Source organism: Gorilla gorilla, chromosome 19 (assembly GCF_029281585.2).
Source record: "Gorilla gorilla gorilla isolate KB3781 chromosome 19, NHGRI_mGorGor1-v2.1_pri, whole genome shotgun sequence".
In the NCBI taxonomy this organism is placed as follows: Eukaryota; Metazoa; Chordata; class Mammalia; order Primates; family Hominidae; genus Gorilla; species Gorilla gorilla.
In genome coordinates, this window is record NC_073243.2 from 64,183,050 (window position 1) to 64,209,508 (window position 26,459).

The window sequence follows — 26,459 nt, forward strand, 5'->3', positions numbered from 1 at the left end:
GTGGACATTTCGAGCGCTTTCAGGCCTATGCTGAGAAACGGAATATCTTCAAATAAAAACCAGACCGAAGCATTCTCAGAAACTTATTTGTGATGTGTGTCCTCACCTACCAGAGTTGAACGTTTGTTTTGATACAGCAGTTTGGAAACACTCTTTTTGGAGAATCTGCAAGTGGATATTTGGATAGGTTTGAAGATTTCGTTGGAAACGGGAATATCTTCATATAAAATCTAGACAGAAGCATTCTCAGAAACTTCTTTGTGATATCTGCATTCAAGACACAGAGTTGAATATTCCCCTTCATAGAGCAAGTTTGAAACACTCTTTTTGTGGAATCTGCAAGTGGATATTTGGATAGATTTGAGAATTTCGTTGGAAACGGGATTACATATAAAAAGCAGACGGCAGCATTCTCCGAAATTTCTTTGCGATGTTTGCATTCAAGTCACAGAGTTGAACATTCCCTTTCATAGAGCAGGTTTGAAACACTCTTTTTGTGGAATCTGCAAGTGGATATTTGGGTAGATCTGAGGATTTCGTTGGAAACCTTTGAGGATTTCGTTGGAAACGGGATTACATATAAGAAGCAGACAGAAGCATTCTCCGAAATTTCTTTGTGATGTTTGCATTCAAGTCGCAGAGTTGAACATTCCCTTTCATAGAGCAGGTTTGAAACACTCTTTCTGTACTATCTAGAGGAGGACATTTCGAGCGATTTCTGGCCTATGCTGAGAAGGGAAATATCTTCAAATAAAAACTAGACAGAAGCATTCTCAGAAAGTTGTTTGTGATGTGTGTCCTCAACTAACAGAGTTGAACCTTTGTTTTGATACAGCAGTGTGGAAACACTCTTTTTGTAGAATCTGCAACTGGATATTTGGATAGATTTGAAGAATTCGTTGGAAACGGGAATATCTTCCAATAAAATCTAGACAGAAGCATTCTCAGAAACTTCTTTGTGATGCTTGCATTCAACTCATAGAGTTGAACATTCCCTATCATAGAGCAGGTTGGAAACACTCATTTTGTAGAATGTGGAAGTGGACATTTGGAGCGCTTTGAGGCCTATGGTGAAAAAGGAAATATCTTCCCATAAAACCTAGACAGAAGCATTGTCAGAAACTTCTTTGTGATGTGTGTACTCAACTAACAGAGTTGAACCTTCCTTTTGACAGAGCAGTTTGGAAACACTCTTTTTGTAGAATCTGCAAGTGGATATTTGGATAGCTTTGAAGATTTCGTTGGAAACGGGAATTTCTTCATATCCAATCGAGACAGTAGCATTCTCAGAAACTTCCTTGTGATATCTGCATTCAAGTCAGAGAGTTGATCATTCCCTTTCATAGAGCAGGTTTGAAACACTCTTTCGGTGGTATCTGCAAGTGGACATTTCGAGCGCTTTCAGGCCTATGCTGAGAAACGGAATATCTTCAAATAAAAACCAGACCGAAGCATTCTCAGAAACTTATTTGTGATGTGTGTCCTCACCTACCAGAGTTGAACGTTTGTTTTGATACAGCAGTTTGGAAACACTCTTTTTGGAGAATCTGCAAGTGGATATTTGGATAGGTTTGAAGATTTCGTTGGAAACGGGAATATCTTCATATAAAATCTAGACAGAAGCATTCTCAGAAACTTCTTTGTGATATCTGCATTCAAGACACAGAGTTGAATATTCCCCTTCATAGAGCAAGTTTGAAACACTCTTTTTGTGGAATCTGCAAGTGGATATTTGGATAGATTTGAGAATTTCGTTGGAAACGGGATTACATATAAAAAGCAGACGGCAGCATTCTCCGAAATTTCTTTGCGATGTTTGCATTCAAGTCACAGAGTTGAACATTCCCTTTCATAGAGCAGGTTTGAAACACTCTTTTTGTGGAATCTGCAAGTGGATATTTGGGTAGATCTGAGGATTTCGTTGGAAACCTTTGAGGATTTCGTTGGAAACGGGATTACATATAAGAAGCAGACAGAAGCATTCTCCGAAATTTCTTTGTGATGTTTGCATTCAAGTCGCAGAGTTGAACATTCCCTTTCATAGAGCAGGTTTGAAACACTCTTTCTGTACTATCTAGAGGAGGACATTTCGAGCGATTTCTGGCCTATGCTGAGAAGGGAAATATCTTCAAATAAAAACTAGACAGAAGCATTCTCAGAAAGTTGTTTGTGATGTGTGTCCTCAACTAACAGAGTTGAACCTTTGTTTTGATACAGCAGTGTGGAAACACTCTTTTTGTAGAATCTGCAACTGGATATTTGGATAGATTTGAAGAATTCGTTGGAAACGGGAATATCTTCCAATAAAATCTAGACAGAAGCATTCTCAGAAACTTCTTTGTGATGCTTGCATTCAACTCATAGAGTTGAACATTCCCTATCATAGAGCAGGTTGGAAACACTCATTTTGTAGAATGTGGAAGTGGACATTTGGAGCGCTTTGAGGCCTATGGTGAAAAAGGAAATATCTTCCCATAAAACCTAGACAGAAGCATTGTCAGAAACTTCTTTGTGATGTGTGTACTCAACTAACAGAGTTGAACCTTCCTTTTGACAGAGCAGTTTGGAAACACTCTTTTTGTAGAATCTGCAAGTGGATATTTGGATAGCTTTGAAGATTTCGTTGGAAACGGGAATTTCTTCATATCCAATCGAGACAGTAGCATTCTCAGAAACTTCCTTGTGATATCTGCATTCAAGTCAGAGAGTTGATCATTCCCTTTCATAGAGCAGGTTTGAAACACTCTTTCGGTGGTATCTGCAAGTGGACATTTCGAGCGCTTTCAGGCCTATGCTGAGAAACGGAATATCTTCAAATAAAAACCAGACCGAAGCATTCTCAGAAACTTATTTGTGATGTGTGTCCTCACCTACCAGAGTTGAACGTTTGTTTTGATACAGCAGTTTGGAAACACTCTTTTTGGAGAATCTGCAAGTGGATATTTGGATAGGTTTGAAGATTTCGTTGGAAACGGGAATATCTTCATATAAAATCTAGACAGAAGCATTCTCAGAAACTTCTTTGTGATATCTGCATTCAAGACACAGAGTTGAATATTCCCCTTCATAGAGCAAGTTTGAAACACTCTTTTTGTGGAATCTGCAAGTGGATATTTGGATAGATTTGAGAATTTCGTTGGAAACGGGATTACATATAAAAAGCAGACGGCAGCATTCTCCGAAATTTCTTTGCGATGTTTGCATTCAAGTCACAGAGTTGAACATTCCCTTTCATAGAGCAGGTTTGAAACACTCTTTTTGTGGAATCTGCAAGTGGATATTTGGGTAGATCTGAGGATTTCGTTGGAAACCTTTGAGGATTTCGTTGGAAACGGGATTACATATAAGAAGCAGACAGAAGCATTCTCCGAAATTTCTTTGTGATGTTTGCATTCAAGTCGCAGAGTTGAACATTCCCTTTCATAGAGCAGGTTTGAAACACTCTTTCTGTACTATCTAGAGGAGGACATTTCGAGCGATTTCTGGCCTATGCTGAGAAGGGAAATATCTTCAAATAAAAACTAGACAGAAGCATTCTCAGAAAGTTGTTTGTGATGTGTGTCCTCAACTAACAGAGTTGAACCTTTGTTTTGATACAGCAGTGTGGAAACACTCTTTTTGTAGAATCTGCAACTGGATATCTGGATAGATTTGAAGAATTCGTTGGAAACGGGAATATCTTCCAATAAAATCTAGACAGAAGCATTCTCAGAAACTTCTTTGTGATGCTTGCATTCAACTCATAGAGTTGAACATTCCCTATCATAGAGCAGGTTGGAAACACTCATTTTGTAGAATGTGGAAGTGGACATTTGGAGCGCTTTGAGGCCTATGGTGAAAAAGGAAATATCTTCCCATAAAACCTAGACAGAAGCATTGTCAGAAACTTCTTTGTGATGTGTGTACTCAACTAACAGAGTTGAACCTTCCTTTTGACAGAGCAGTTTGGAAACACTCTTTTTGTAGAATCTGCAAGTGGATATTTGGATAGCTTTGAAGATTTCGTTGGAAACGGGAATTTCTTCATATCAAATCGAGACAGTAGCATTCTCAGAAACTTCCTTGTGATATCTGCATTCAAGTCAGAGAGTTGATCATTCCCTTTCATAGAGCAGGTTTGAAACACTCTTTCGGTGGTATCTGCAAGTGGACATTTCGAGCGCTTTCAGGCCTATGCTGAGAAACGGAATATCTTCAAATAAAAACCAGACCGAAGCATTCTCAGAAACTTATTTGTGATGTGTGTCCTCACCTAACAGAGTTGAACGTTTGTTTTGATACAGCAGTTTGGAAACACTCTTTTTGGAGAATCTGCAAGTGGATATTTGGATAGGTTTGAAGATTTCGTTGGAAACGGGAATATCTTCATATAAAATCTAGACAGAAGCATTCTCAGAAACTTCTTTGTGATATCTGCATTCAAGACACAGAGTTGAATATTCCCCTTCATAGAGCAAGTTTGAAACACTCTTTTTGTGGAATCTGCAAGTGGATATTTGGATAGATTTGAGAATTTCGTTGGAAACGGGATTACATATAAAAAGCAGACGGCAGCATTCTCCGAAATTTCTTTGCGATGTTTGCATTCAAGTCACAGAGTTGAACATTCCCTTTCATAGAGCAGGTTTGAAACACTCTTTTTGTGGAATCTGCAAGTGGATATTTGGGTAGATCTGAGGATTTCGTTGGAAACCTTTGAGGATTTCGTTGGAAACGGGATTACATATAAGAAGCAGACAGAAGCATTCTCCGAAATTTCTTTGTGATGTTTGCATTCAAGTCGCAGAGTTGAACATTCCCTTTCATAGAGCAGGTTTGAAACACTCTTTCTGTACTATCTAGAGGAGGACATTTCGAGCGATTTCTGGCCTATGCTGAGAAGGGAAATATCTTCAAATAAAAACTAGACAGAAGCATTCTCAGAAAGTTGTTTGTGATGTGTGTCCTCAACTAACAGAGTTGAACCTTTGTTTTGATACAGCAGTGTGGAAACACTCTTTTTGTAGAATCTGCAACTGGATATTTGGATAGATTTGAAGAATTCGTTGGAAACGGGAATATCTTCCAATAAAATCTAGACAGAAGCATTCTCAGAAACTTCTTTGTGATGCTTGCATTCAACTCATAGAGTTGAACATTCCCTATCATAGAGCAGGTTGGAAACACTCATTTTGTAGAATGTGGAAGTGGACATTTGGAGCGCTTTGAGGCCTATGGTGAAAAAGGAAATATCTTCCCATAAAACCTAGACAGAAGCATTGTCAGAAACTTCTTTGTGATGTGTGTACTCAACTAACAGAGTTGAACCTTCCTTTTGACAGAGCAGTTTGGAAACACTCTTTTTGTAGAATCTGCAAGTGGATATTTGGATAGCTTTGAAGATTTCGTTGGAAACGGGAATTTCTTCATATCCAATCGAGACAGTAGCATTCTCAGAAACTTCCTTGTGATATCTGCATTCAAGTCAGAGAGTTGATCATTCCCTTTCATAGAGCAGGTTTGAAACACTCTTTCGGTGGTATCTGCAAGTGGACATTTCGAGCGCTTTCAGGCCTATGCTGAGAAACGGAATATCTTCAAATAAAAACCAGACCGAAGCATTCTCAGAAACTTATTTGTGATGTGTGTCCTCACCTACCAGAGTTGAACGTTTGTTTTGATACAGCAGTTTGGAAACACTCTTTTTGGAGAATCTGCAAGTGGATATTTGGATAGGTTTGAAGATTTCGTTGGAAACGGGAATATCTTCATATAAAATCTAGACAGAAGCATTCTCAGAAACTTCTTTGTGATATCTGCATTCAAGACACAGAGTTGAATATTCCCCTTCATAGAGCAAGTTTGAAACACTCTTTTTGTGGAATCTGCAAGTGGATATTTGGATAGATTTGAGAATTTCGTTGGAAACGGGATTACATATAAAAAGCAGACGGCAGCATTCTCCGAAATTTCTTTGCGATGTTTGCATTCAAGTCACAGAGTTGAACATTCCCTTTCATAGAGCAGGTTTGAAACACTCTTTTTGTGGAATCTGCAAGTGGATATTTGGGTAGATCTGAGGATTTCGTTGGAAACCTTTGAGGATTTCGTTGGAAACGGGATTACATATAAGAAGCAGACAGAAGCATTCTCCGAAATTTCTTTGTGATGTTTGCATTCAAGTCGCAGAGTTGAACATTCCCTTTCATAGAGCAGGTTTGAAACACTCTTTCTGTACTATCTAGAGGAGGACATTTCGAGCGATTTCTGGCCTATGCTGAGAAGGGAAATATCTTCAAATAAAAACTAGACAGAAGCATTCTCAGAAAGTTGTTTGTGATGTGTGTCCTCAACTAACAGAGTTGAACCTTTGTTTTGATACAGCAGTGTGGAAACACTCTTTTTGTAGAATCTGCAACTGGATATTTGGATAGATTTGAAGAATTCGTTGGAAACGGGAATATCTTCCAATAAAATCTAGACAGAAGCATTCTCAGAAACTTCTTTGTGATGCTTGCATTCAACTCATAGAGTTGAACATTCCCTATCATAGAGCAGGTTGGAAACACTCATTTTGTAGAATGTGGAAGTGGACATTTGGAGCGCTTTGAGGCCTATGGTGAAAAAGGAAATATCTTCCCATAAAACCTAGACAGAAGCATTGTCAGAAACTTCTTTGTGATGTGTGTACTCAACTAACAGAGTTGAACCTTCCTTTTGACAGAGCAGTTTGGAAACACTCTTTTTGTAGAATCTGCAAGTGGATATTTGGATAGCTTTGAAGATTTCGTTGGAAACGGGAATTTCTTCATATCCAATCGAGACAGTAGCATTCTCAGAAACTTCCTTGTGATATCTGCATTCAAGTCAGAGAGTTGATCATTCCCTTTCATAGAGCAGGTTTGAAACACTCTTTCGGTGGTATCTGCAAGTGGACATTTCGAGCGCTTTCAGGCCTATGCTGAGAAACGGAATATCTTCAAATAAAAACCAGACCGAAGCATTCTCAGAAACTTATTTGTGATGTGTGTCCTCACCTACCAGAGTTGAACGTTTGTTTTGATACAGCAGTTTGGAAACACTCTTTTTGGAGAATCTGCAAGTGGATATTTGGATAGGTTTGAAGATTTCGTTGGAAACGGGAATATCTTCATATAAAATCTAGACAGAAGCATTCTCAGAAACTTCTTTGTGATATCTGCATTCAAGACACAGAGTTGAATATTCCCCTTCATAGAGCAAGTTTGAAACACTCTTTTTGTGGAATCTGCAAGTGGATATTTGGATAGATTTGAGAATTTCGTTGGAAACGGGATTACATATAAAAAGCAGACGGCAGCATTCTCCGAAATTTCTTTGCGATGTTTGCATTCAAGTCACAGAGTTGAACATTCCCTTTCATAGAGCAGGTTTGAAACACTCTTTTTGTGGAATCTGCAAGTGGATATTTGGGTAGATCTGAGGATTTCGTTGGAAACCTTTGAGGATTTCGTTGGAAACGGGATTACATATAAGAAGCAGACAGAAGCATTCTCCGAAATTTCTTTGTGATGTTTGCATTCAAGTCGCAGAGTTGAACATTCCCTTTCATAGAGCAGGTTTGAAACACTCTTTCTGTACTATCTAGAGGAGGACATTTCGAGCGATTTCTGGCCTATGCTGAGAAGGGAAATATCTTCAAATAAAAACTAGACAGAAGCATTCTCAGAAAGTTGTTTGTGATGTGTGTCCTCAACTAACAGAGTTGAACCTTTGTTTTGATACAGCAGTGTGGAAACACTCTTTTTGTAGAATCTGCAACTGGATATTTGGATAGATTTGAAGAATTCGTTGGAAACGGGAATATCTTCCAATAAAATCTAGACAGAAGCATTCTCAGAAACTTCTTTGTGATGCTTGCATTCAACTCATAGAGTTGAACATTCCCTATCATAGAGCAGGTTGGAAACACTCATTTTGTAGAATGTGGAAGTGGACATTTGGAGCGCTTTGAGGCCTATGGTGAAAAAGGAAATATCTTCCCATAAAACCTAGACAGAAGCATTGTCAGAAACTTCTTTGTGATGTGTGTACTCAACTAACAGAGTTGAACCTTCCTTTTGACAGAGCAGTTTGGAAACACTCTTTTTGTAGAATCTGCAAGTGGATATTTGGATAGCTTTGAAGATTTCGTTGGAAACGGGAATTTCTTCATATCCAATCGAGACAGTAGCATTCTCAGAAACTTCCTTGTGATATCTGCATTCAAGTCAGAGAGTTGATCATTCCCTTTCATAGAGCAGGTTTGAAACACTCTTTCGGTGGTATCTGCAAGTGGACATTTCGAGCGCTTTCAGGCCTATGCTGAGAAACGGAATATCTTCAAATAAAAACCAGACCGAAGCATTCTCAGAAACTTATTTGTGATGTGTGTCCTCACCTACCAGAGTTGAACGTTTGTTTTGATACAGCAGTTTGGAAACACTCTTTTTGGAGAATCTGCAAGTGGATATTTGGATAGGTTTGAAGATTTCGTTGGAAACGGGAATATCTTCATATAAAATCTAGACAGAAGCATTCTCAGAAACTTCTTTGTGATATCTGCATTCAAGACACAGAGTTGAATATTCCCCTTCATAGAGCAAGTTTGAAACACTCTTTTTGTGGAATCTGCAAGTGGATATTTGGATAGATTTGAGAATTTCGTTGGAAACGGGATTACATATAAAAAGCAGACGGCAGCATTCTCCGAAATTTCTTTGCGATGTTTGCATTCAAGTCACAGAGTTGAACATTCCCTTTCATAGAGCAGGTTTGAAACACTCTTTTTGTGGAATCTGCAAGTGGATATTTGGGTAGATCTGAGGATTTCGTTGGAAACCTTTGAGGATTTCGTTGGAAACGGGATTACATATAAGAAGCAGACAGAAGCATTCTCCGAAATTTCTTTGTGATGTTTGCATTCAAGTCGCAGAGTTGAACATTCCCTTTCATAGAGCAGGTTTGAAACACTCTTTCTGTACTATCTAGAGGAGGACATTTCGAGCGATTTCTGGCCTATGCTGAGAAGGGAAATATCTTCAAATAAAAACTAGACAGAAGCATTCTCAGAAAGTTGTTTGTGATGTGTGTCCTCAACTAACAGAGTTGAACCTTTGTTTTGATACAGCAGTGTGGAAACACTCTTTTTGTAGAATCTGCAACTGGATATTTGGATAGATTTGAAGAATTCGTTGGAAACGGGAATATCTTCCAATAAAATCTAGACAGAAGCATTCTCAGAAACTTCTTTGTGATGCTTGCATTCAACTCATAGAGTTGAACATTCCCTATCATAGAGCAGGTTGGAAACACTCATTTTGTAGAATGTGGAAGTGGACATTTGGAGCGCTTTGAGGCCTATGGTGAAAAAGGAAATATCTTCCCATAAAACCTAGACAGAAGCATTGTCAGAAACTTCTTTGTGATGTGTGTACTCAACTAACAGAGTTGAACCTTCCTTTTGACAGAGCAGTTTGGAAACACTCTTTTTGTAGAATCTGCAAGTGGATATTTGGATAGCTTTGAAGATTTCGTTGGAAACGGGAATTTCTTCATATCCAATCGAGACAGTAGCATTCTCAGAAACTTCCTTGTGATATCTGCATTCAAGTCAGAGAGTTGATCATTCCCTTTCATAGAGCAGGTTTGAAACACTCTTTCGGTGGTATCTGCAAGTGGACATTTCGAGCGCTTTCAGGCCTATGCTGAGAAACGGAATATCTTCAAATAAAAACCAGACCGAAGCATTCTCAGAAACTTATTTGTGATGTGTGTCCTCACCTACCAGAGTTGAACGTTTGTTTTGATACAGCAGTTTGGAAACACTCTTTTTGGAGAATCTGCAAGTGGATATTTGGATAGGTTTGAAGATTTCGTTGGAAACGGGAATATCTTCATATAAAATCTAGACAGAAGCATTCTCAGAAACTTCTTTGTGATATCTGCATTCAAGACACAGAGTTGAATATTCCCCTTCATAGAGCAAGTTTGAAACACTCTTTTTGTGGAATCTGCAAGTGGATATTTGGATAGATTTGAGAATTTCGTTGGAAACGGGATTACATATAAAAAGCAGACGGCAGCATTCTCCGAAATTTCTTTGCGATGTTTGCATTCAAGTCACAGAGTTGAACATTCCCTTTCATAGAGCAGGTTTGAAACACTCTTTTTGTGGAATCTGCAAGTGGATATTTGGGTAGATCTGAGGATTTCGTTGGAAACCTTTGAGGATTTCGTTGGAAACGGGATTACATATAAGAAGCAGACAGAAGCATTCTCCGAAATTTCTTTGTGATGTTTGCATTCAAGTCGCAGAGTTGAACATTCCCTTTCATAGAGCAGGTTTGAAACACTCTTTCTGTACTATCTAGAGGAGGACATTTCGAGCGATTTCTGGCCTATGCTGAGAAGGGAAATATCTTCAAATAAAAACTAGACAGAAGCATTCTCAGAAAGTTGTTTGTGATGTGTGTCCTCAACTAACAGAGTTGAACCTTTGTTTTGATACAGCAGTGTGGAAACACTCTTTTTGTAGAATCTGCAACTGGATATTTGGATAGATTTGAAGAATTCGTTGGAAACGGGAATATCTTCCAATAAAATCTAGACAGAAGCATTCTCAGAAACTTCTTTGTGATGCTTGCATTCAACTCATAGAGTTGAACATTCCCTATCATAGAGCAGGTTGGAAACACTCATTTTGTAGAATGTGGAAGTGGACATTTGGAGCGCTTTGAGGCCTATGGTGAAAAAGGAAATATCTTCCCATAAAACCTAGACAGAAGCATTGTCAGAAACTTCTTTGTGATGTGTGTACTCAACTAACAGAGTTGAACCTTCCTTTTGACAGAGCAGTTTGGAAACACTCTTTTTGTAGAATCTGCAAGTGGATATTTGGATAGCTTTGAAGATTTCGTTGGAAACGGGAATTTCTTCATATCCAATCGAGACAGTAGCATTCTCAGAAACTTCCTTGTGATATCTGCATTCAAGTCAGAGAGTTGATCATTCCCTTTCATAGAGCAGGTTTGAAACACTCTTTCGGTGGTATCTGCAAGTGGACATTTCGAGCGCTTTCAGGCCTATGCTGAGAAACGGAATATCTTCAAATAAAAACCAGACCGAAGCATTCTCAGAAACTTATTTGTGATGTGTGTCCTCACCTACCAGAGTTGAACGTTTGTTTTGATACAGCAGTTTGGAAACACTCTTTTTGGAGAATCTGCAAGTGGATATTTGGATAGGTTTGAAGATTTCGTTGGAAACGGGAATATCTTCATATAAAATCTAGACAGAAGCATTCTCAGAAACTTCTTTGTGATATCTGCATTCAAGACACAGAGTTGAATATTCCCCTTCATAGAGCAAGTTTGAAACACTCTTTTTGTGGAATCTGCAAGTGGATATTTGGATAGATTTGAGAATTTCGTTGGAAACGGGATTACATATAAAAAGCAGACGGCAGCATTCTCCGAAATTTCTTTGCGATGTTTGCATTCAAGTCACAGAGTTGAACATTCCCTTTCATAGAGCAGGTTTGAAACACTCTTTTTGTGGAATCTGCAAGTGGATATTTGGGTAGATCTGAGGATTTCGTTGGAAACCTTTGAGGATTTCGTTGGAAACGGGATTACATATAAGAAGCAGACAGAAGCATTCTCCGAAATTTCTTTGTGATGTTTGCATTCAAGTCGCAGAGTTGAACATTCCCTTTCATAGAGCAGGTTTGAAACACTCTTTCTGTACTATCTAGAGGAGGACATTTCGAGCGATTTCTGGCCTATGCTGAGAAGGGAAATATCTTCAAATAAAAACTAGACAGAAGCATTCTCAGAAAGTTGTTTGTGATGTGTGTCCTCAACTAACAGAGTTGAACCTTTGTTTTGATACAGCAGTGTGGAAACACTCTTTTTGTAGAATCTGCAACTGGATATTTGGATAGATTTGAAGAATTCGTTGGAAACGGGAATATCTTCCAATAAAATCTAGACAGAAGCATTCTCAGAAACTTCTTTGTGATGCTTGCATTCAACTCATAGAGTTGAACATTCCCTATCATAGAGCAGGTTGGAAACACTCATTTTGTAGAATGTGGAAGTGGACATTTGGAGCGCTTTGAGGCCTATGGTGAAAAAGGAAATATCTTCCCATAAAACCTAGACAGAAGCATTGTCAGAAACTTCTTTGTGATGTGTGTACTCAACTAACAGAGTTGAACCTTCCTTTTGACAGAGCAGTTTGGAAACACTCTTTTTGTAGAATCTGCAAGTGGATATTTGGATAGCTTTGAAGATTTCGTTGGAAACGGGAATTTCTTCATATCCAATCGAGACAGTAGCATTCTCAGAAACTTCCTTGTGATATCTGCATTCAAGTCAGAGAGTTGATCATTCCCTTTCATAGAGCAGGTTTGAAACACTCTTTCGGTGGTATCTGCAAGTGGACATTTCGAGCGCTTTCAGGCCTATGCTGAGAAACGGAATATCTTCAAATAAAAACCAGACCGAAGCATTCTCAGAAACTTATTTGTGATGTGTGTCCTCACCTACCAGAGTTGAACGTTTGTTTTGATACAGCAGTTTGGAAACACTCTTTTTGGAGAATCTGCAAGTGGATATTTGGATAGGTTTGAAGATTTCGTTGGAAACGGGAATATCTTCATATAAAATCTAGACAGAAGCATTCTCAGAAACTTCTTTGTGATATCTGCATTCAAGACACAGAGTTGAATATTCCCCTTCATAGAGCAAGTTTGAAACACTCTTTTTGTGGAATCTGCAAGTGGATATTTGGATAGATTTGAGAATTTCGTTGGAAACGGGATTACATATAAAAAGCAGACGGCAGCATTCTCCGAAATTTCTTTGCGATGTTTGCATTCAAGTCACAGAGTTGAACATTCCCTTTCATAGAGCAGGTTTGAAACACTCTTTTTGTGGAATCTGCAAGTGGATATTTGGGTAGATCTGAGGATTTCGTTGGAAACCTTTGAGGATTTCGTTGGAAACGGGATTACATATAAGAAGCAGACAGAAGCATTCTCCGAAATTTCTTTGTGATGTTTGCATTCAAGTCGCAGAGTTGAACATTCCCTTTCATAGAGCAGGTTTGAAACACTCTTTCTGTACTATCTAGAGGAGGACATTTCGAGCGATTTCTGGCCTATGCTGAGAAGGGAAATATCTTCAAATAAAAACTAGACAGAAGCATTCTCAGAAAGTTGTTTGTGATGTGTGTCCTCAACTAACAGAGTTGAACCTTTGTTTTGATACAGCAGTGTGGAAACACTCTTTTTGTAGAATCTGCAACTGGATATTTGGATAGATTTGAAGAATTCGTTGGAAACGGGAATATCTTCCAATAAAATCTAGACAGAAGCATTCTCAGAAACTTCTTTGTGATGCTTGCATTCAACTCATAGAGTTGAACATTCCCTATCATAGAGCAGGTTGGAAACACTCATTTTGTAGAATGTGGAAGTGGACATTTGGAGCGCTTTGAGGCCTATGGTGAAAAAGGAAATATCTTCCCATAAAACCTAGACAGAAGCATTGTCAGAAACTTCTTTGTGATGTGTGTACTCAACTAACAGAGTTGAACCTTCCTTTTGACAGAGCAGTTTGGAAACACTCTTTTTGTAGAATCTGCAAGTGGATATTTGGATAGCTTTGAAGATTTCGTTGGAAACGGGAATTTCTTCATATCCAATCGAGACAGTAGCATTCTCAGAAACTTCCTTGTGATATCTGCATTCAAGTCAGAGAGTTGATCATTCCCTTTCATAGAGCAGGTTTGAAACACTCTTTCGGTGGTATCTGCAAGTGGACATTTCGAGCGCTTTCAGGCCTATGCTGAGAAACGGAATATCTTCAAATAAAAACCAGACCGAAGCATTCTCAGAAACTTATTTGTGATGTGTGTCCTCACCTACCAGAGTTGAACGTTTGTTTTGATACAGCAGTTTGGAAACACTCTTTTTGGAGAATCTGCAAGTGGATATTTGGATAGGTTTGAAGATTTCGTTGGAAACGGGAATATCTTCATATAAAATCTAGACAGAAGCATTCTCAGAAACTTCTTTGTGATATCTGCATTCAAGACACAGAGTTGAATATTCCCCTTCATAGAGCAAGTTTGAAACACTCTTTTTGTGGAATCTGCAAGTGGATATTTGGATAGATTTGAGAATTTCGTTGGAAACGGGATTACATATAAAAAGCAGACGGCAGCATTCTCCGAAATTTCTTTGCGATGTTTGCATTCAAGTCACAGAGTTGAACATTCCCTTTCATAGAGCAGGTTTGAAACACTCTTTTTGTGGAATCTGCAAGTGGATATTTGGGTAGATCTGAGGATTTCGTTGGAAACCTTTGAGGATTTCGTTGGAAACGGGATTACATATAAGAAGCAGACAGAAGCATTCTCCGAAATTTCTTTGTGATGTTTGCATTCAAGTCGCAGAGTTGAACATTCCCTTTCATAGAGCAGGTTTGAAACACTCTTTCTGTACTATCTAGAGGAGGACATTTCGAGCGATTTCTGGCCTATGCTGAGAAGGGAAATATCTTCAAATAAAAACTAGACAGAAGCATTCTCAGAAAGTTGTTTGTGATGTGTGTCCTCAACTAACAGAGTTGAACCTTTGTTTTGATACAGCAGTGTGGAAACACTCTTTTTGTAGAATCTGCAACTGGATATTTGGATAGATTTGAAGAATTCGTTGGAAACGGGAATATCTTCCAATAAAATCTAGACAGAAGCATTCTCAGAAACTTCTTTGTGATGCTTGCATTCAACTCATAGAGTTGAACATTCCCTATCATAGAGCAGGTTGGAAACACTCATTTTGTAGAATGTGGAAGTGGACATTTGGAGCGCTTTGAGGCCTATGGTGAAAAAGGAAATATCTTCCCATAAAACCTAGACAGAAGCATTGTCAGAAACTTCTTTGTGATGTGTGTACTCAACTAACAGAGTTGAACCTTCCTTTTGACAGAGCAGTTTGGAAACACTCTTTTTGTAGAATCTGCAAGTGGATATTTGGATAGCTTTGAAGATTTCGTTGGAAACGGGAATTTCTTCATATCCAATCGAGACAGTAGCATTCTCAGAAACTTCCTTGTGATATCTGCATTCAAGTCAGAGAGTTGATCATTCCCTTTCATAGAGCAGGTTTGAAACACTCTTTCGGTGGTATCTGCAAGTGGACATTTCGAGCGCTTTCAGGCCTATGCTGAGAAACGGAATATCTTCAAATAAAAACCAGACCGAAGCATTCTCAGAAACTTATTTGTGATGTGTGTCCTCACCTAACAGAGTTGAACGTTTGTTTTGATACAGCAGTTTGGAAACACTCTTTTTGGAGAATCTGCAAGTGGATATTTGGATAGGTTTGAAGATTTCGTTGGAAACGGGAATATCTTCATATAAAATCTAGACAGAAGCATTCTCAGAAACTTCTTTGTGATATCTGCATTCAAGACACAGAGTTGAATATTCCCCTTCATAGAGCAAGTTTGAAACACTCTTTTTGTGGAATCTGCAAGTGGATATTTGGATAGATTTGAGAATTTCGTTGGAAACGGGATTACATATAAAAAGCAGACGGCAGCATTCTCCGAAATTTCTTTGCGATGTTTGCATTCAAGTCACAGAGTTGAACATTCCCTTTCATAGAGCAGGTTTGAAATACTCTTTTTGTGGAATCTGCAAGTGGATATTTGGGTAGATCTGAGGATTTCGTTGGAAACCTTTGAGGATTTCGTTGGAAACGGGATTACATATAAGAAGCAGACAGAAGCATTCTCCGAAATTTCTTTGTGATGTTTGCATTCAAGTCGCAGAGTTGAACATTCCCTTTCATAGAGCAGGTTTGAAACACTCTTTCTGTACTATCTAGAGGAGGACATTTCGAGCGATTTCTGGCCTATGCTGAGAAGGGAAATATCTTCAAATAAAAACTAGACAGAAGCATTCTCAGAAAGTTGTTTGTGATGTGTGTCCTCAACTAACAGAGTTGAACCTTTGTTTTGATACAGCAGTGTGGAAACACTCTTTTTGTAGAATCTGCAACTGGATATCTGGATAGATTTGAAGAATTCGTTGGAAACGGGAATATCTTCCAATAAAATCTAGACAGAAGCATTCTCAGAAACTTCTTTGTGATGCTTGCATTCAACTCATAGAGTTGAACATTCCCTATCATAGAGCAGGTTGGAAACACTCATTTTGTAGAATGTGGAAGTGGACATTTGGAGCGCTTTGGGGCCTATGGTGAAAAAGGAAATATCTTCCCATAAAACCTAGACAGAAGCATTGTCAGAAACTTCTTTGTGATGTGTGTACTCAACTAACAGAGTTGAACCTTCCTTTTGACAGAGTAGTTTGGAAACACTCTTTTTGTAGAATCTGCAAGTGGATATTTGGATAGCTATGAAGATTTCGTTGGAAACGGGAATTTCTTCATATCCAATCGAGACAGTAGCATTCTCAGAAAGTTCCTTGTGATATCTGCATTCAAGTCAGAGAGTTGAACATTCCCTTTCATAGAGCAGGTTTGAAACACTCTTTCGGTGGTATCTGCAAGTGGGCATTTCGAGCGTTTTCAGGCCTATGCTGAGAAACGGAATATCTTCAAATAAAAACCAGACCGAAGCATTCTCAGAAACTTATTTGTGATGTGTGTCCTCACCTACCAGAGTTGAACGTTTGTTTTGATACAGCATTTTTTAAACACTCTTTTTGTAGAATCTGCTAGTGGATACTTGGATAGGTTTGAAGATTTCGTTGGAAACGGGAATATCTTCATATAAAATCTAGACAGAAGCATTCTCAGAAACTTCTTTGTGATATCTGCATTCAAGACACAGAGTTGAATATTCCCCTTCGTAGAGCAAGTTTGAAACACTCTTTTTGTGGAATCTGCAAGTGGATATTTGGATAGATTTGAGAATTTCGTTGGAAACGGGATTACATATAAAAAGCAGACGGCAGCATTCTCCGAAATTTCTTTGCGATGTTTGCATTCAAGTCACAGAGTTGAACATTCCCTTTCATAGAGCATGTTTGAAACACTCTTTTTGTGGAATCTGCAAGTGGATATTTGGATAGATCTGAGGATTTCGTTGGAAACCTTTGAGGATTTCGTTGGAAACGGGATTACATATAAGAAGCAGACAGAAGCATTCTCCGAAATTTCTTTGTGATGTTTGCATTCAAGTCGCAGAGTTGAACATTTCCTTTCATAGAGCAGGTTTGAAACACTCTTTCTGTACTATCTAGAGGAGGACATTTTGAGCGATTTCTGGCCTATGCTGAGAAGGGAAATATCTTCAAATAAAAACTAGACAGAAGCATTCTCAGAAAGTTGTTTGTGATGTGTGTCCTCAACTAACAGAGTTGAACCTTTGTTTTGATACAGCAGTGTGGAAACACTCTTTTTGTAGAATCTGCAACTGGACATTTGGATAGATTTGAAGAATTCGTTGGAAACGGGAATATCTTCCAATAAAATCTAGACAGAAGCATTCTCAGAAACTTCTTTGTGATGCTTGCATTCAACTCATAGAGTTGAACATTCCCTATCATAGAGCAGGTTGGAAACACTCATTTTGTAGAATGTGGAAGTGGACATTTGGAGCGCTTTGAGGCCTATGGTGAAAAAGGAAATATCTTCCCATAAAACCTAGACAGAAGCATTGTCAGAAACTTCTTTGTGATGTGTGTACTCAACTAACAGAGTTGAACCTTCCTTTTGACAGAGCAGTTTGGAAACACTCTTTTTGTAGAATCTGCAAGTGGATATTTGGATAGCTTTGAAGATTTCGTAGGAAACGGGAATTTCTTCATATCAAATCGAGACAGTAGCATTCTCAGAAACTTCCTTGTGATATCTGCATTCAAGTCAGAGAGTTGATCATTCCCTTTCATAGAGCAGGTTTGAAACACTCTTTCGGTGGTATCTGCAAGTGGACATTTCGAGCGCTTTCAGGCCTATGCTGAGAAACGGAATATCTTCAAATAAAAACCAGACCGAAGCATTCTCAGAAACTTATTTGTGATGTGTGTCCTCACCTAACAGAGTTGAACGTTTGTTTTGATACAGCAGTTTGGAAACACTCTTTTTGGAGAATCTGCAAGTGGATATTTGGATAGGTTTGAAGATTTCGTTGGAAACGGGAATATCTTCATATAAAATCTAGACAGAAGCATTCTCAGAAACGTCTTTGTGATATCTGCATTCAAGACACAGAGTTGAATATTCCCCTTCATAGAGCAAGTTTGAAACACTCTTTTTGTGGAATCTGCAAGTGGATATTTGGATAGATTTGAGAATTTCGTTGGAAACGGGATTACATATAAAAAGCAGACGGCAGCATTCTCCGAAATTTCTTTGCGATGTTTGCATTCAAGTCACAGAGTTGAACATTCCCTTTCATAGAGCAGGTTTGAAACACTCTTTTTGTGGAATCTGCAAGTGGATATTTGGGTAGATCTGAGGATTTCGTTGGAAACCTTTGAGGATTTCGTTGGAAACGGGATTACATATAAGAAGCAGACAGAAGCATTCTCCGAAATTTCTTTGTGATGTTTGCATTCAAGTCGCAGAGTTGAACATTCCCTTTCATAGAGCAGGTTTGAAACACTCTTTCTGTACTATCTAGAGGAGGACATTTCGAGCGATTTCTGGCCTATGCTGAGAAGGGAAATATCTTCAAATAAAAACTAGACAGAAGCATTCTCAGAAAGTTGTTTGTGATGTGTGTCCTCAACTAACAGAGTTGAACCTTTGTTTTGATACAGCAGTGTGGAAACACTCTTTTTGTAGAATCTGCAACTGGACATTTGGATAGATTTGAAGAATTCGTTGGAAACGGGAATATCTTCCAATAAAATCTAGACAGAAGCATTCTCAGAAACTTCTTTGTGATGCTTGCATTCAACTCATAGAGTTGAACATTCCCTATCATAGAGCAGGTTGGAAACACTCATTTTGTAGAATGTGGAAGTGGACATTTGGAGCGCTTTGAGGCCTATGGTGAAAAAGGAAATATCTTCCCATAAAACCTAGACAGAAGCATTGTCAGAAACTTCTTTGTGATGTGTGTACTCAACTAACAGAGTTGAACCTTCCTTTTGACAGAGCAGTTTGGAAACACTCTTTTTGTAGAATCTGCAAGTGGATATTTGGATAGCTTTGAAGATTTCGTTGGAAACGGGAATTTCTTCATATCAAATCGAGACAGTAGCATTCTCAGAAACTTCCTTGTGATATCTGCATTCAAGTCAGAGAGTTGATCATTCCCTTTCATAGAGCAGGTTTGAAACACTCTTTCGGTGGTATCTGCAAGTGGACATTTCGAGCGCTTTCAGGCCTATGCTGAGAAACGGAATATCTTCAAATAAAAACCAGACCGAAGCATTCTCAGAAACTTATTTGTGATGTGTGTCCTCACCTAACAGAGTTGAACGTTTGTTTTGATACAGCAGTTTGGAAACACTCTTTTTGTAGAATCTGCAAGTGGATATTTGGATAGGTTTGAAGATTTCGTTGGAAACGGGAATATCTTCATATAAAATCTAGACAGAAGCATTCTCAGAAACTTCTTTGTGATATCTGCATTCAAGACACAGAGTTGAATATTCCCCTTCATAGAGCAAGTTTGAAACACTCTTTTTGTGGAATCTGCAAGTGGATATTTGGATAGATTTGAGAATTTCGTTGGAAACGGGATTACATATAAAAAGCAGACGGCAGCATTCTCCGAAATTTCTTTGCGATGTTTGCATTCAAGTCACAGAGTTGAACATTCCCTTTCATAGAGCAGGTTTGAAACACTCTTTTTGTGGAATCTGCAAGTGGATATTTGGGTAGATCTGAGGATTTCGTTGGAAACCTTTGAGGATTTCGTTGGAAACGGGATTACATATAAGAAGCAGACAGAAGCATTCTCCGAAATTTCTTTGTGATGTTTGCATTCAAGTCGCAGAGTTGAACATTCCCTTTCATAGAGCAGGTTTGAAACACTCTTTCTGTACTATCTAGAGGAGGACATTTCGAGCGATTTCTGGCCTATGCTGAGAAGGGAAATATCTTCAAATAAAAACTAGACAGAAGCATTCTCAGAAAGTTGTTTGTGATGTGTGTCCTCAACTAACAGAGTTGAACCTTTGTTTTGATACAGCAGTGTGGAAACACTCTTTTTGTAGAATCTGCAACTGGACATTTGGATAGATTTGAAGAATTCGTTGGAAACGGGAATATCTTCCAATAAAATCTAGACAGAAGCATTCTCAGAAACTTCTTTGTGATGCTTGCATTCAACTCATAGAGTTGAACATTCCCTATCATAGAGCAGGTTGGAAACACTCATTTTGTAGAATGTGGAAGTGGACATTTGGAGCGCTTTGAGGCCTATGGTGAAAAAGGAAATATCTTCCCATAAAACCTAGACAGAAGCATTGTCAGAAACTTCTTTGTGATGTGTGTACTCAACTAACAGAGTTGAACCTTCCTTTTGACAGAGCAGTTTGGAAACACTCTTTTTGTAGAATCTGCAAGTGGATATTTGGATAGCTTTGAAGATTTCGTTGGAAACGGGAATTTCTTCATATCAAATCGAGACAGTAGCATTCTCAGAAACTTCCTTGTGATATCTGCATTCAAGTCAGAGAGTTGATCATTCCCTTTCATAGAGCAGGTTTGAAACACTCTTTCGGTGGTATCTGCAAGTGGACATTTCGAGCGCTTTCAGGCCTATGCTGAGAAACGGAATATCTTCAAATAAATACCAGACCGAAGCATTCTCAGAAACTTATTTGTGATGTGTGTCCTCACCTACCAGAGTTGAACGTTTGTTTTGATACAGCAGTTTGGAAACACTCTTTTTGGAGAATCTGCTAGTGGATACTTGGATAGGTTTGAAGATTTCGTTGGAAACGGGAATATCTTCATATAAAATCTAGACAGAAGCATTCTCAGAAACTTCTTTGTGATATCTGCATTCAAGACACAGAGTTGAATATTCCCCTTCGTAGAGCAAGTTTGAAACACTCCTTTGTGGAATCTGCAAGTGGATATTTGGATAGATTTGAGAATTTCGTTGGAAACGGGATTACATATAAAAAGCAGACGGCAGCATTCTCCGAAATTTCTTTGCGATGTTTGCATTCAAGTCACAGAGTTGAACATTCCCTTTCATAGAGCATGTTTGAAACACTCTTTTTGTGGAATCTGCAAGTGGATATTTGGATAGATCTGAGGATTTCGTTGGAAACCTTTGAGGATTTCGTTGGAAACGGGATTACATATAAGAAGCAGACAGAAGCATTCTCCGAAATTTCTTTGTGATGTTTGCATTCAAGTCGCAGAGTTGAACATTTCCTTTCATAGAGCAGGTTTGAAACACTCTTTCTGTACTATCTAGAGGAGGACATTTTGAGCGATTTCTGGCCTATGCTGAGAAGGGAAATATCTTCAAATAAAAACTAGACAGAAGCATTCTCAGAAAGTTGTTTGTGATGTGTGTCCTCAACTAACAGAGTTGAACCTTTGTTTTGATACAGCAGTGTGGAAACACTCTTTTTGTAGAATCTGCAACTGGACATTTGGATAGATTTGAAGAATTCGTTGGAAACGGGAATATCTTCCAATAAAATCTAGACAGAAGCATTCTCAGAAACTTCTTTGTGATGCTTGCATTCAACTCATAGAGTTGAACATTCCCTATCATAGAGCAGGTTGGAAACACTCATTTTGTAGAATGTGGAAGTGGACATTTGGAGCGCTTTGAGGCCTATGGTGAAAAAGGAAATATCTTCCCATAAAACCTAGACAGAAGCATTGTCAGAAACTTCTTTGTGATGTGTGTACTCAACTAACAGAGTTGAACCTTCCTTTTGACAGAGCAGTTTGGAAACACTCTTTTTGTAGAATCTGCAAGTGGATATTTGGATAGCTTTGAAGATTTCGTTGGAAACGGGAATTTCTTCATATCAAATCGAGACAGTAGCATTCTCAGAAACTTCCTTGTGATATCTGCATTCAAGTCAGAGAGTTGATCATTCCCTTTCATAGAGCAGGTTTGAAACACTCTTTCGGTGGTATCTGCAAGTGGACATTTCGAGCGCTTTCAGGCCTATGCTGAGAAACGGAATATCTTCAAATAAAAACCAGACCGAAGCATTCTCAGAAACTTATTTGTGATGTGTGTCCTCACCTAACAGAGTTGAACGTTTGTTTTGATACAGCAGTTTGGAAACACTCTTTTTGGAGAATCTGCAAGTGGATATTTGGATAGGTTTGAAGATTTCGTTGGAAACGGGAATATCTTCATATAAAATCTAGACAGAAGCATTCTCAGAAACGTCTTTGTGATATCTGCATTCAAGACACAGAGTTGAATATTCCCCTTCATAGAGCAAGTTTGAAACACTCTTTTTGTGGAATCTGCAAGTGGATATTTGGATAGATTTGAGAATTTCGTTGGAAACGGGATTACATATAAAAAGCAGACGGCAGCATTCTCCGAAATTTCTTTGCGATGTTTGCATTCAAGTCACAGAGTTGAACATTCCCTTTCATAGAGCAGGTTTGAAACACTCTTTTTGTGGAATCTGCAAGTGGATATTTGGGTAGATCTGAGGATTTCGTTGGAAACCTTTGAGGATTTCGTTGGAAACGGGATTACATATAAGAAGCAGACAGAAGCATTCTCCGAAATTTCTTTGTGATGTTTGCATTCAAGTCGCAGAGTTGAACATTCCCTTTCATAGAGCAGGTTTGAAACACTCTTTCTGTACTATCTAGAGGAGGACATTTCGAGCGATTTCTGGCCTATGCTGAGAAGGGAAATATCTTCAAATAAAAACTAGACAGAAGCATTCTCAGAAAGTTGTTTGTGATGTGTGTCCTCAACTAACAGAGTTGAACCTTTGTTTTGATACAGCAGTGTGGAAACACTCTTTTTGTAGAATCTGCAACTGGACATTTGGATAGATTTGAAGAATTCGTTGGAAACGGGAATATCTTCCAATAAAATCTAGACAGAAGCATTCTCAGAAACTTCTTTGTGATGCTTGCATTCAACTCATAGAGTTGAACATTCCCTATCATAGAGCAGGTTGGAAACACTCATTTTGTAGAATGTGGAAGTGGACATTTGGAGCGCTTTGAGGCCTATGGTGAAAAAGGAAATATCTTCCCATAAAACCTAGACAGAAGCATTGTCAGAAACTTCTTTGTGATGTGTGTACTCAACTAACAGAGTTGAACCTTCCTTTTGACAGAGCAGTTTGGAAACACTCTTTTTGTAGAATCTGCAAGTGGATATTTGGATAGCTTTGAAGATTTCGTTGGAAACGGGAATTTCTTCATATCAAATCGAGACAGTAGCATTCTCAGAAACTTCCTTGTGATATCTGCATTCAAGTCAGAGAGTTGATCATTCCCTTTCATAGAGCAGGTTTGAAACACTCTTTCGGTGGTATCTGCAAGTGGACATTTCGAGCGCTTTCAGGCCTATGCTGAGAAACGGAATATCTTCAAATAAAAACCAGACCGAAGCATTCTCAGAAACTTATTTGTGATGTGTGTCCTCACCTAACAGAGTTGAACGTTTGTTTTGATACAGCAGTTTGGAAACACTCTTTTTGTAGAATCTGCAAGTGGATATTTGGATAGGTTTGAAGATTTCGTTGGAAACGGGAATATCTTCATATAAAATCTAGACAGAAGCATTCTCAGAAACTTCTTTGTGATATCTGCATTCAAGACACAGAGTTGAATATTCCCCTTCATAGAGCAAGTTTGAAACACTCTTTTTGTGGAATCTGCAAGTGGATATTTGGATAGATTTGAGAATTTCGTTGGAAACGGGATTACATATAAAAAGCAGACGGCAGCATTCTCCGAAATTTCTTTGCGATGTTTGCATTCAAGTCACAGAGTTGAACATTCCCTTTCATAGAGCAGGTTTGAAACACTCTTTTTGTGGAATCTGCAAGTGGATATTTGGGTAGATCTGAGGATTTCGTTGGAAACCTTTGAGGATTTCGTTGGAAACGGGATTACATATAAGAAGCAGACAGAAGCATTCTCCGAAATTTCTTTGTGATGTTTGCATTCAAGTCGCAGAGTTGAACATTCCCTTTCATAGAGCAGGTTTGAAACACTCTTTCTGTACTATCTAGAGGAGGACATTTCGAGCGATTTCTGGCCTATGCTGAGAAGGGAAATATCTTCAAATAAAAACTAGACAGAAGCATTCTCAGAAAGTTGTTTGTGATGTGTGTCCTCAACTAACAGAGTTGAACCTTTGTTTTGATACAGCAGTGTGGAAACACTCTTTTTGTAGAATCTGCAACTGGACATTTGGATAGATTTGAAGAATTCGTTGGAAACGGGAATATCTTCCAATAAAATCTAGACAGAAGCATTCTCAGAAACTTCTTTGTGATGCTTGCATTCAACTCATAGAGTTGAACATTCCCTATCATAGAGCAGGTTGGAAACACTCATTTTGTAGAATGTGGAAGTGGACATTTGGAGCGCTTTGAGGCCTATGGTGAAAAAGGAAATATCTTCCCATAAAACCTAGACAGAAGCATTGTCAGAAACTTCTTTGTGATGTGTGTACTCAACTAACAGAGTTGAACCTTCCTTTTGACAGAGCAGTTTGGAAACACTCTTTTTGTAGAATCTGCAAGTGGATATTTGGATAGCTTTGAAGATTTCGTTGGAAACGGGAATTTCTTCATATCAAATCGAGACAGTAGCATTCTCAGAAACTTCCTTGTGATATCTGCATTCAAGTCAGAGAGTTGATCATTCCCTTTCATAGAGCAGGTTTGAAACACTCTTTCGGTGGTATCTGCAAGTGGACATTTCGAGCGCTTTCAGGCCTATGCTGAGAAACGGAATATCTTCAAATAAATACCAGACCGAAGCATTCTCAGAAACTTATTTGTGATGTGTGTCCTCACCTAACAGAGTTGAACGTTTGTTTTGATACAGCAGTTTGGAAACACTCTTTTTGGAGAATCTGCAAGTGGATATTTGGATAGGTTTGAAGATTTCGTTGGAAACGGGAATATCTTCATATAAAATCTAGACAGAAGCATTCTCAGAAACTTCTTTGTGATATCTGCATTCAAGACACAGAGTTGAATATTCCCCTTCATAGAGCAAGTTTGAAACACTCTTTTTGTGGAATCTGCAAGTGGATATTTGGATAGATTTGAGAATTTCGTTGGAAACGGGATTACATATAAAAAGCAGACGGCAGCATTCTCCGAAATTTCTTTGCGATGTTTGCATTCAAGTCACAGAGTTGAACATTCCCTTTCATAGAGCAGGTTTGAAACACTCTTTTTGTGGAATCTGCAAGTGGATATTTGGGTAGATCTGAGGATTTCGTTGGAAACCTTTGAGGATTTCGTTGGAAACGGGATTACATATAAGAAGCAGACAGAAGCATTCTCCGAAATTTCTTTGTGATGTTTGCATTCAAGTCGCAGAGTTGAACATTCCCTTTCATAGAGCAGGTTTGAAACACTCTTTCTGTACTATCTAGAGGAGGACATTTCGAGCGATTTCTGGCCTATGCTGAGAAGGGAAATATCTTCAAATAAAAACTAGACAGAAGCATTCTCAGAAAGTTGTTTGTGATGTGTGTCCTCAACTAACAGAGTTGAACCTTTGTTTTGATACAGCAGTGTGGAAACACTCTTTTTGTAGAATCTGCAACTGGATATTTGGATAGATTTGAAGAATTCGTTGGAAACGGGAATATCTTCCAATAAAATCTAGACAGAAGCATTCTCAGAAACTTCTTTGTGATGCTTGCATTCAACTCTTAGAGTTGAACATTCCCTATCATAGAGCAGGTTGGAAACACTCATTTTGTAGAATGTGGAAGTGGACATTTGGAGCGCTTTGAGGCCTATGGTGAAAAAGGAAATATCTTCCCATAAAACCTAGACAGAAGCATTGTCAGAAACTTCTTTGTGATGTGTGTACTCAACTAACAGAGTTGAACCTTCCTTTTGACAGAGCAGTTTGGAAACACTCTTTTTGTAGAATCTGCAAGTGGATATTTGGATAGCTTTGAAGATTTCGTTGGAAACGGGAATTTCTTCATATCAAATCGAGACAGTAGCATTCTCAGAAACTTCCTTGTGATATCTGCATTCAAGTCAGAGAGTTGATCATTCCCTTTCATAGAGCAGGTTTGAAACACTCTTTCGGTGGTATCTGCAAGTGGACATTTCGAGCGCTTTCAGGCCTATGCTGAGAAACGGAATATCTTCAAATAAAAACCAGACCGAAGCATTCTCAGAAACTTATTTGTGATGTGTGTCCTCACCTAACAGAGTTGAACGTTTGTTTTGATACAGCAGTTTGGAAACACTCTTTTTGGAGAATCTGCAAGTGGATATTTGGATAGGTTTGAAGATTTCGT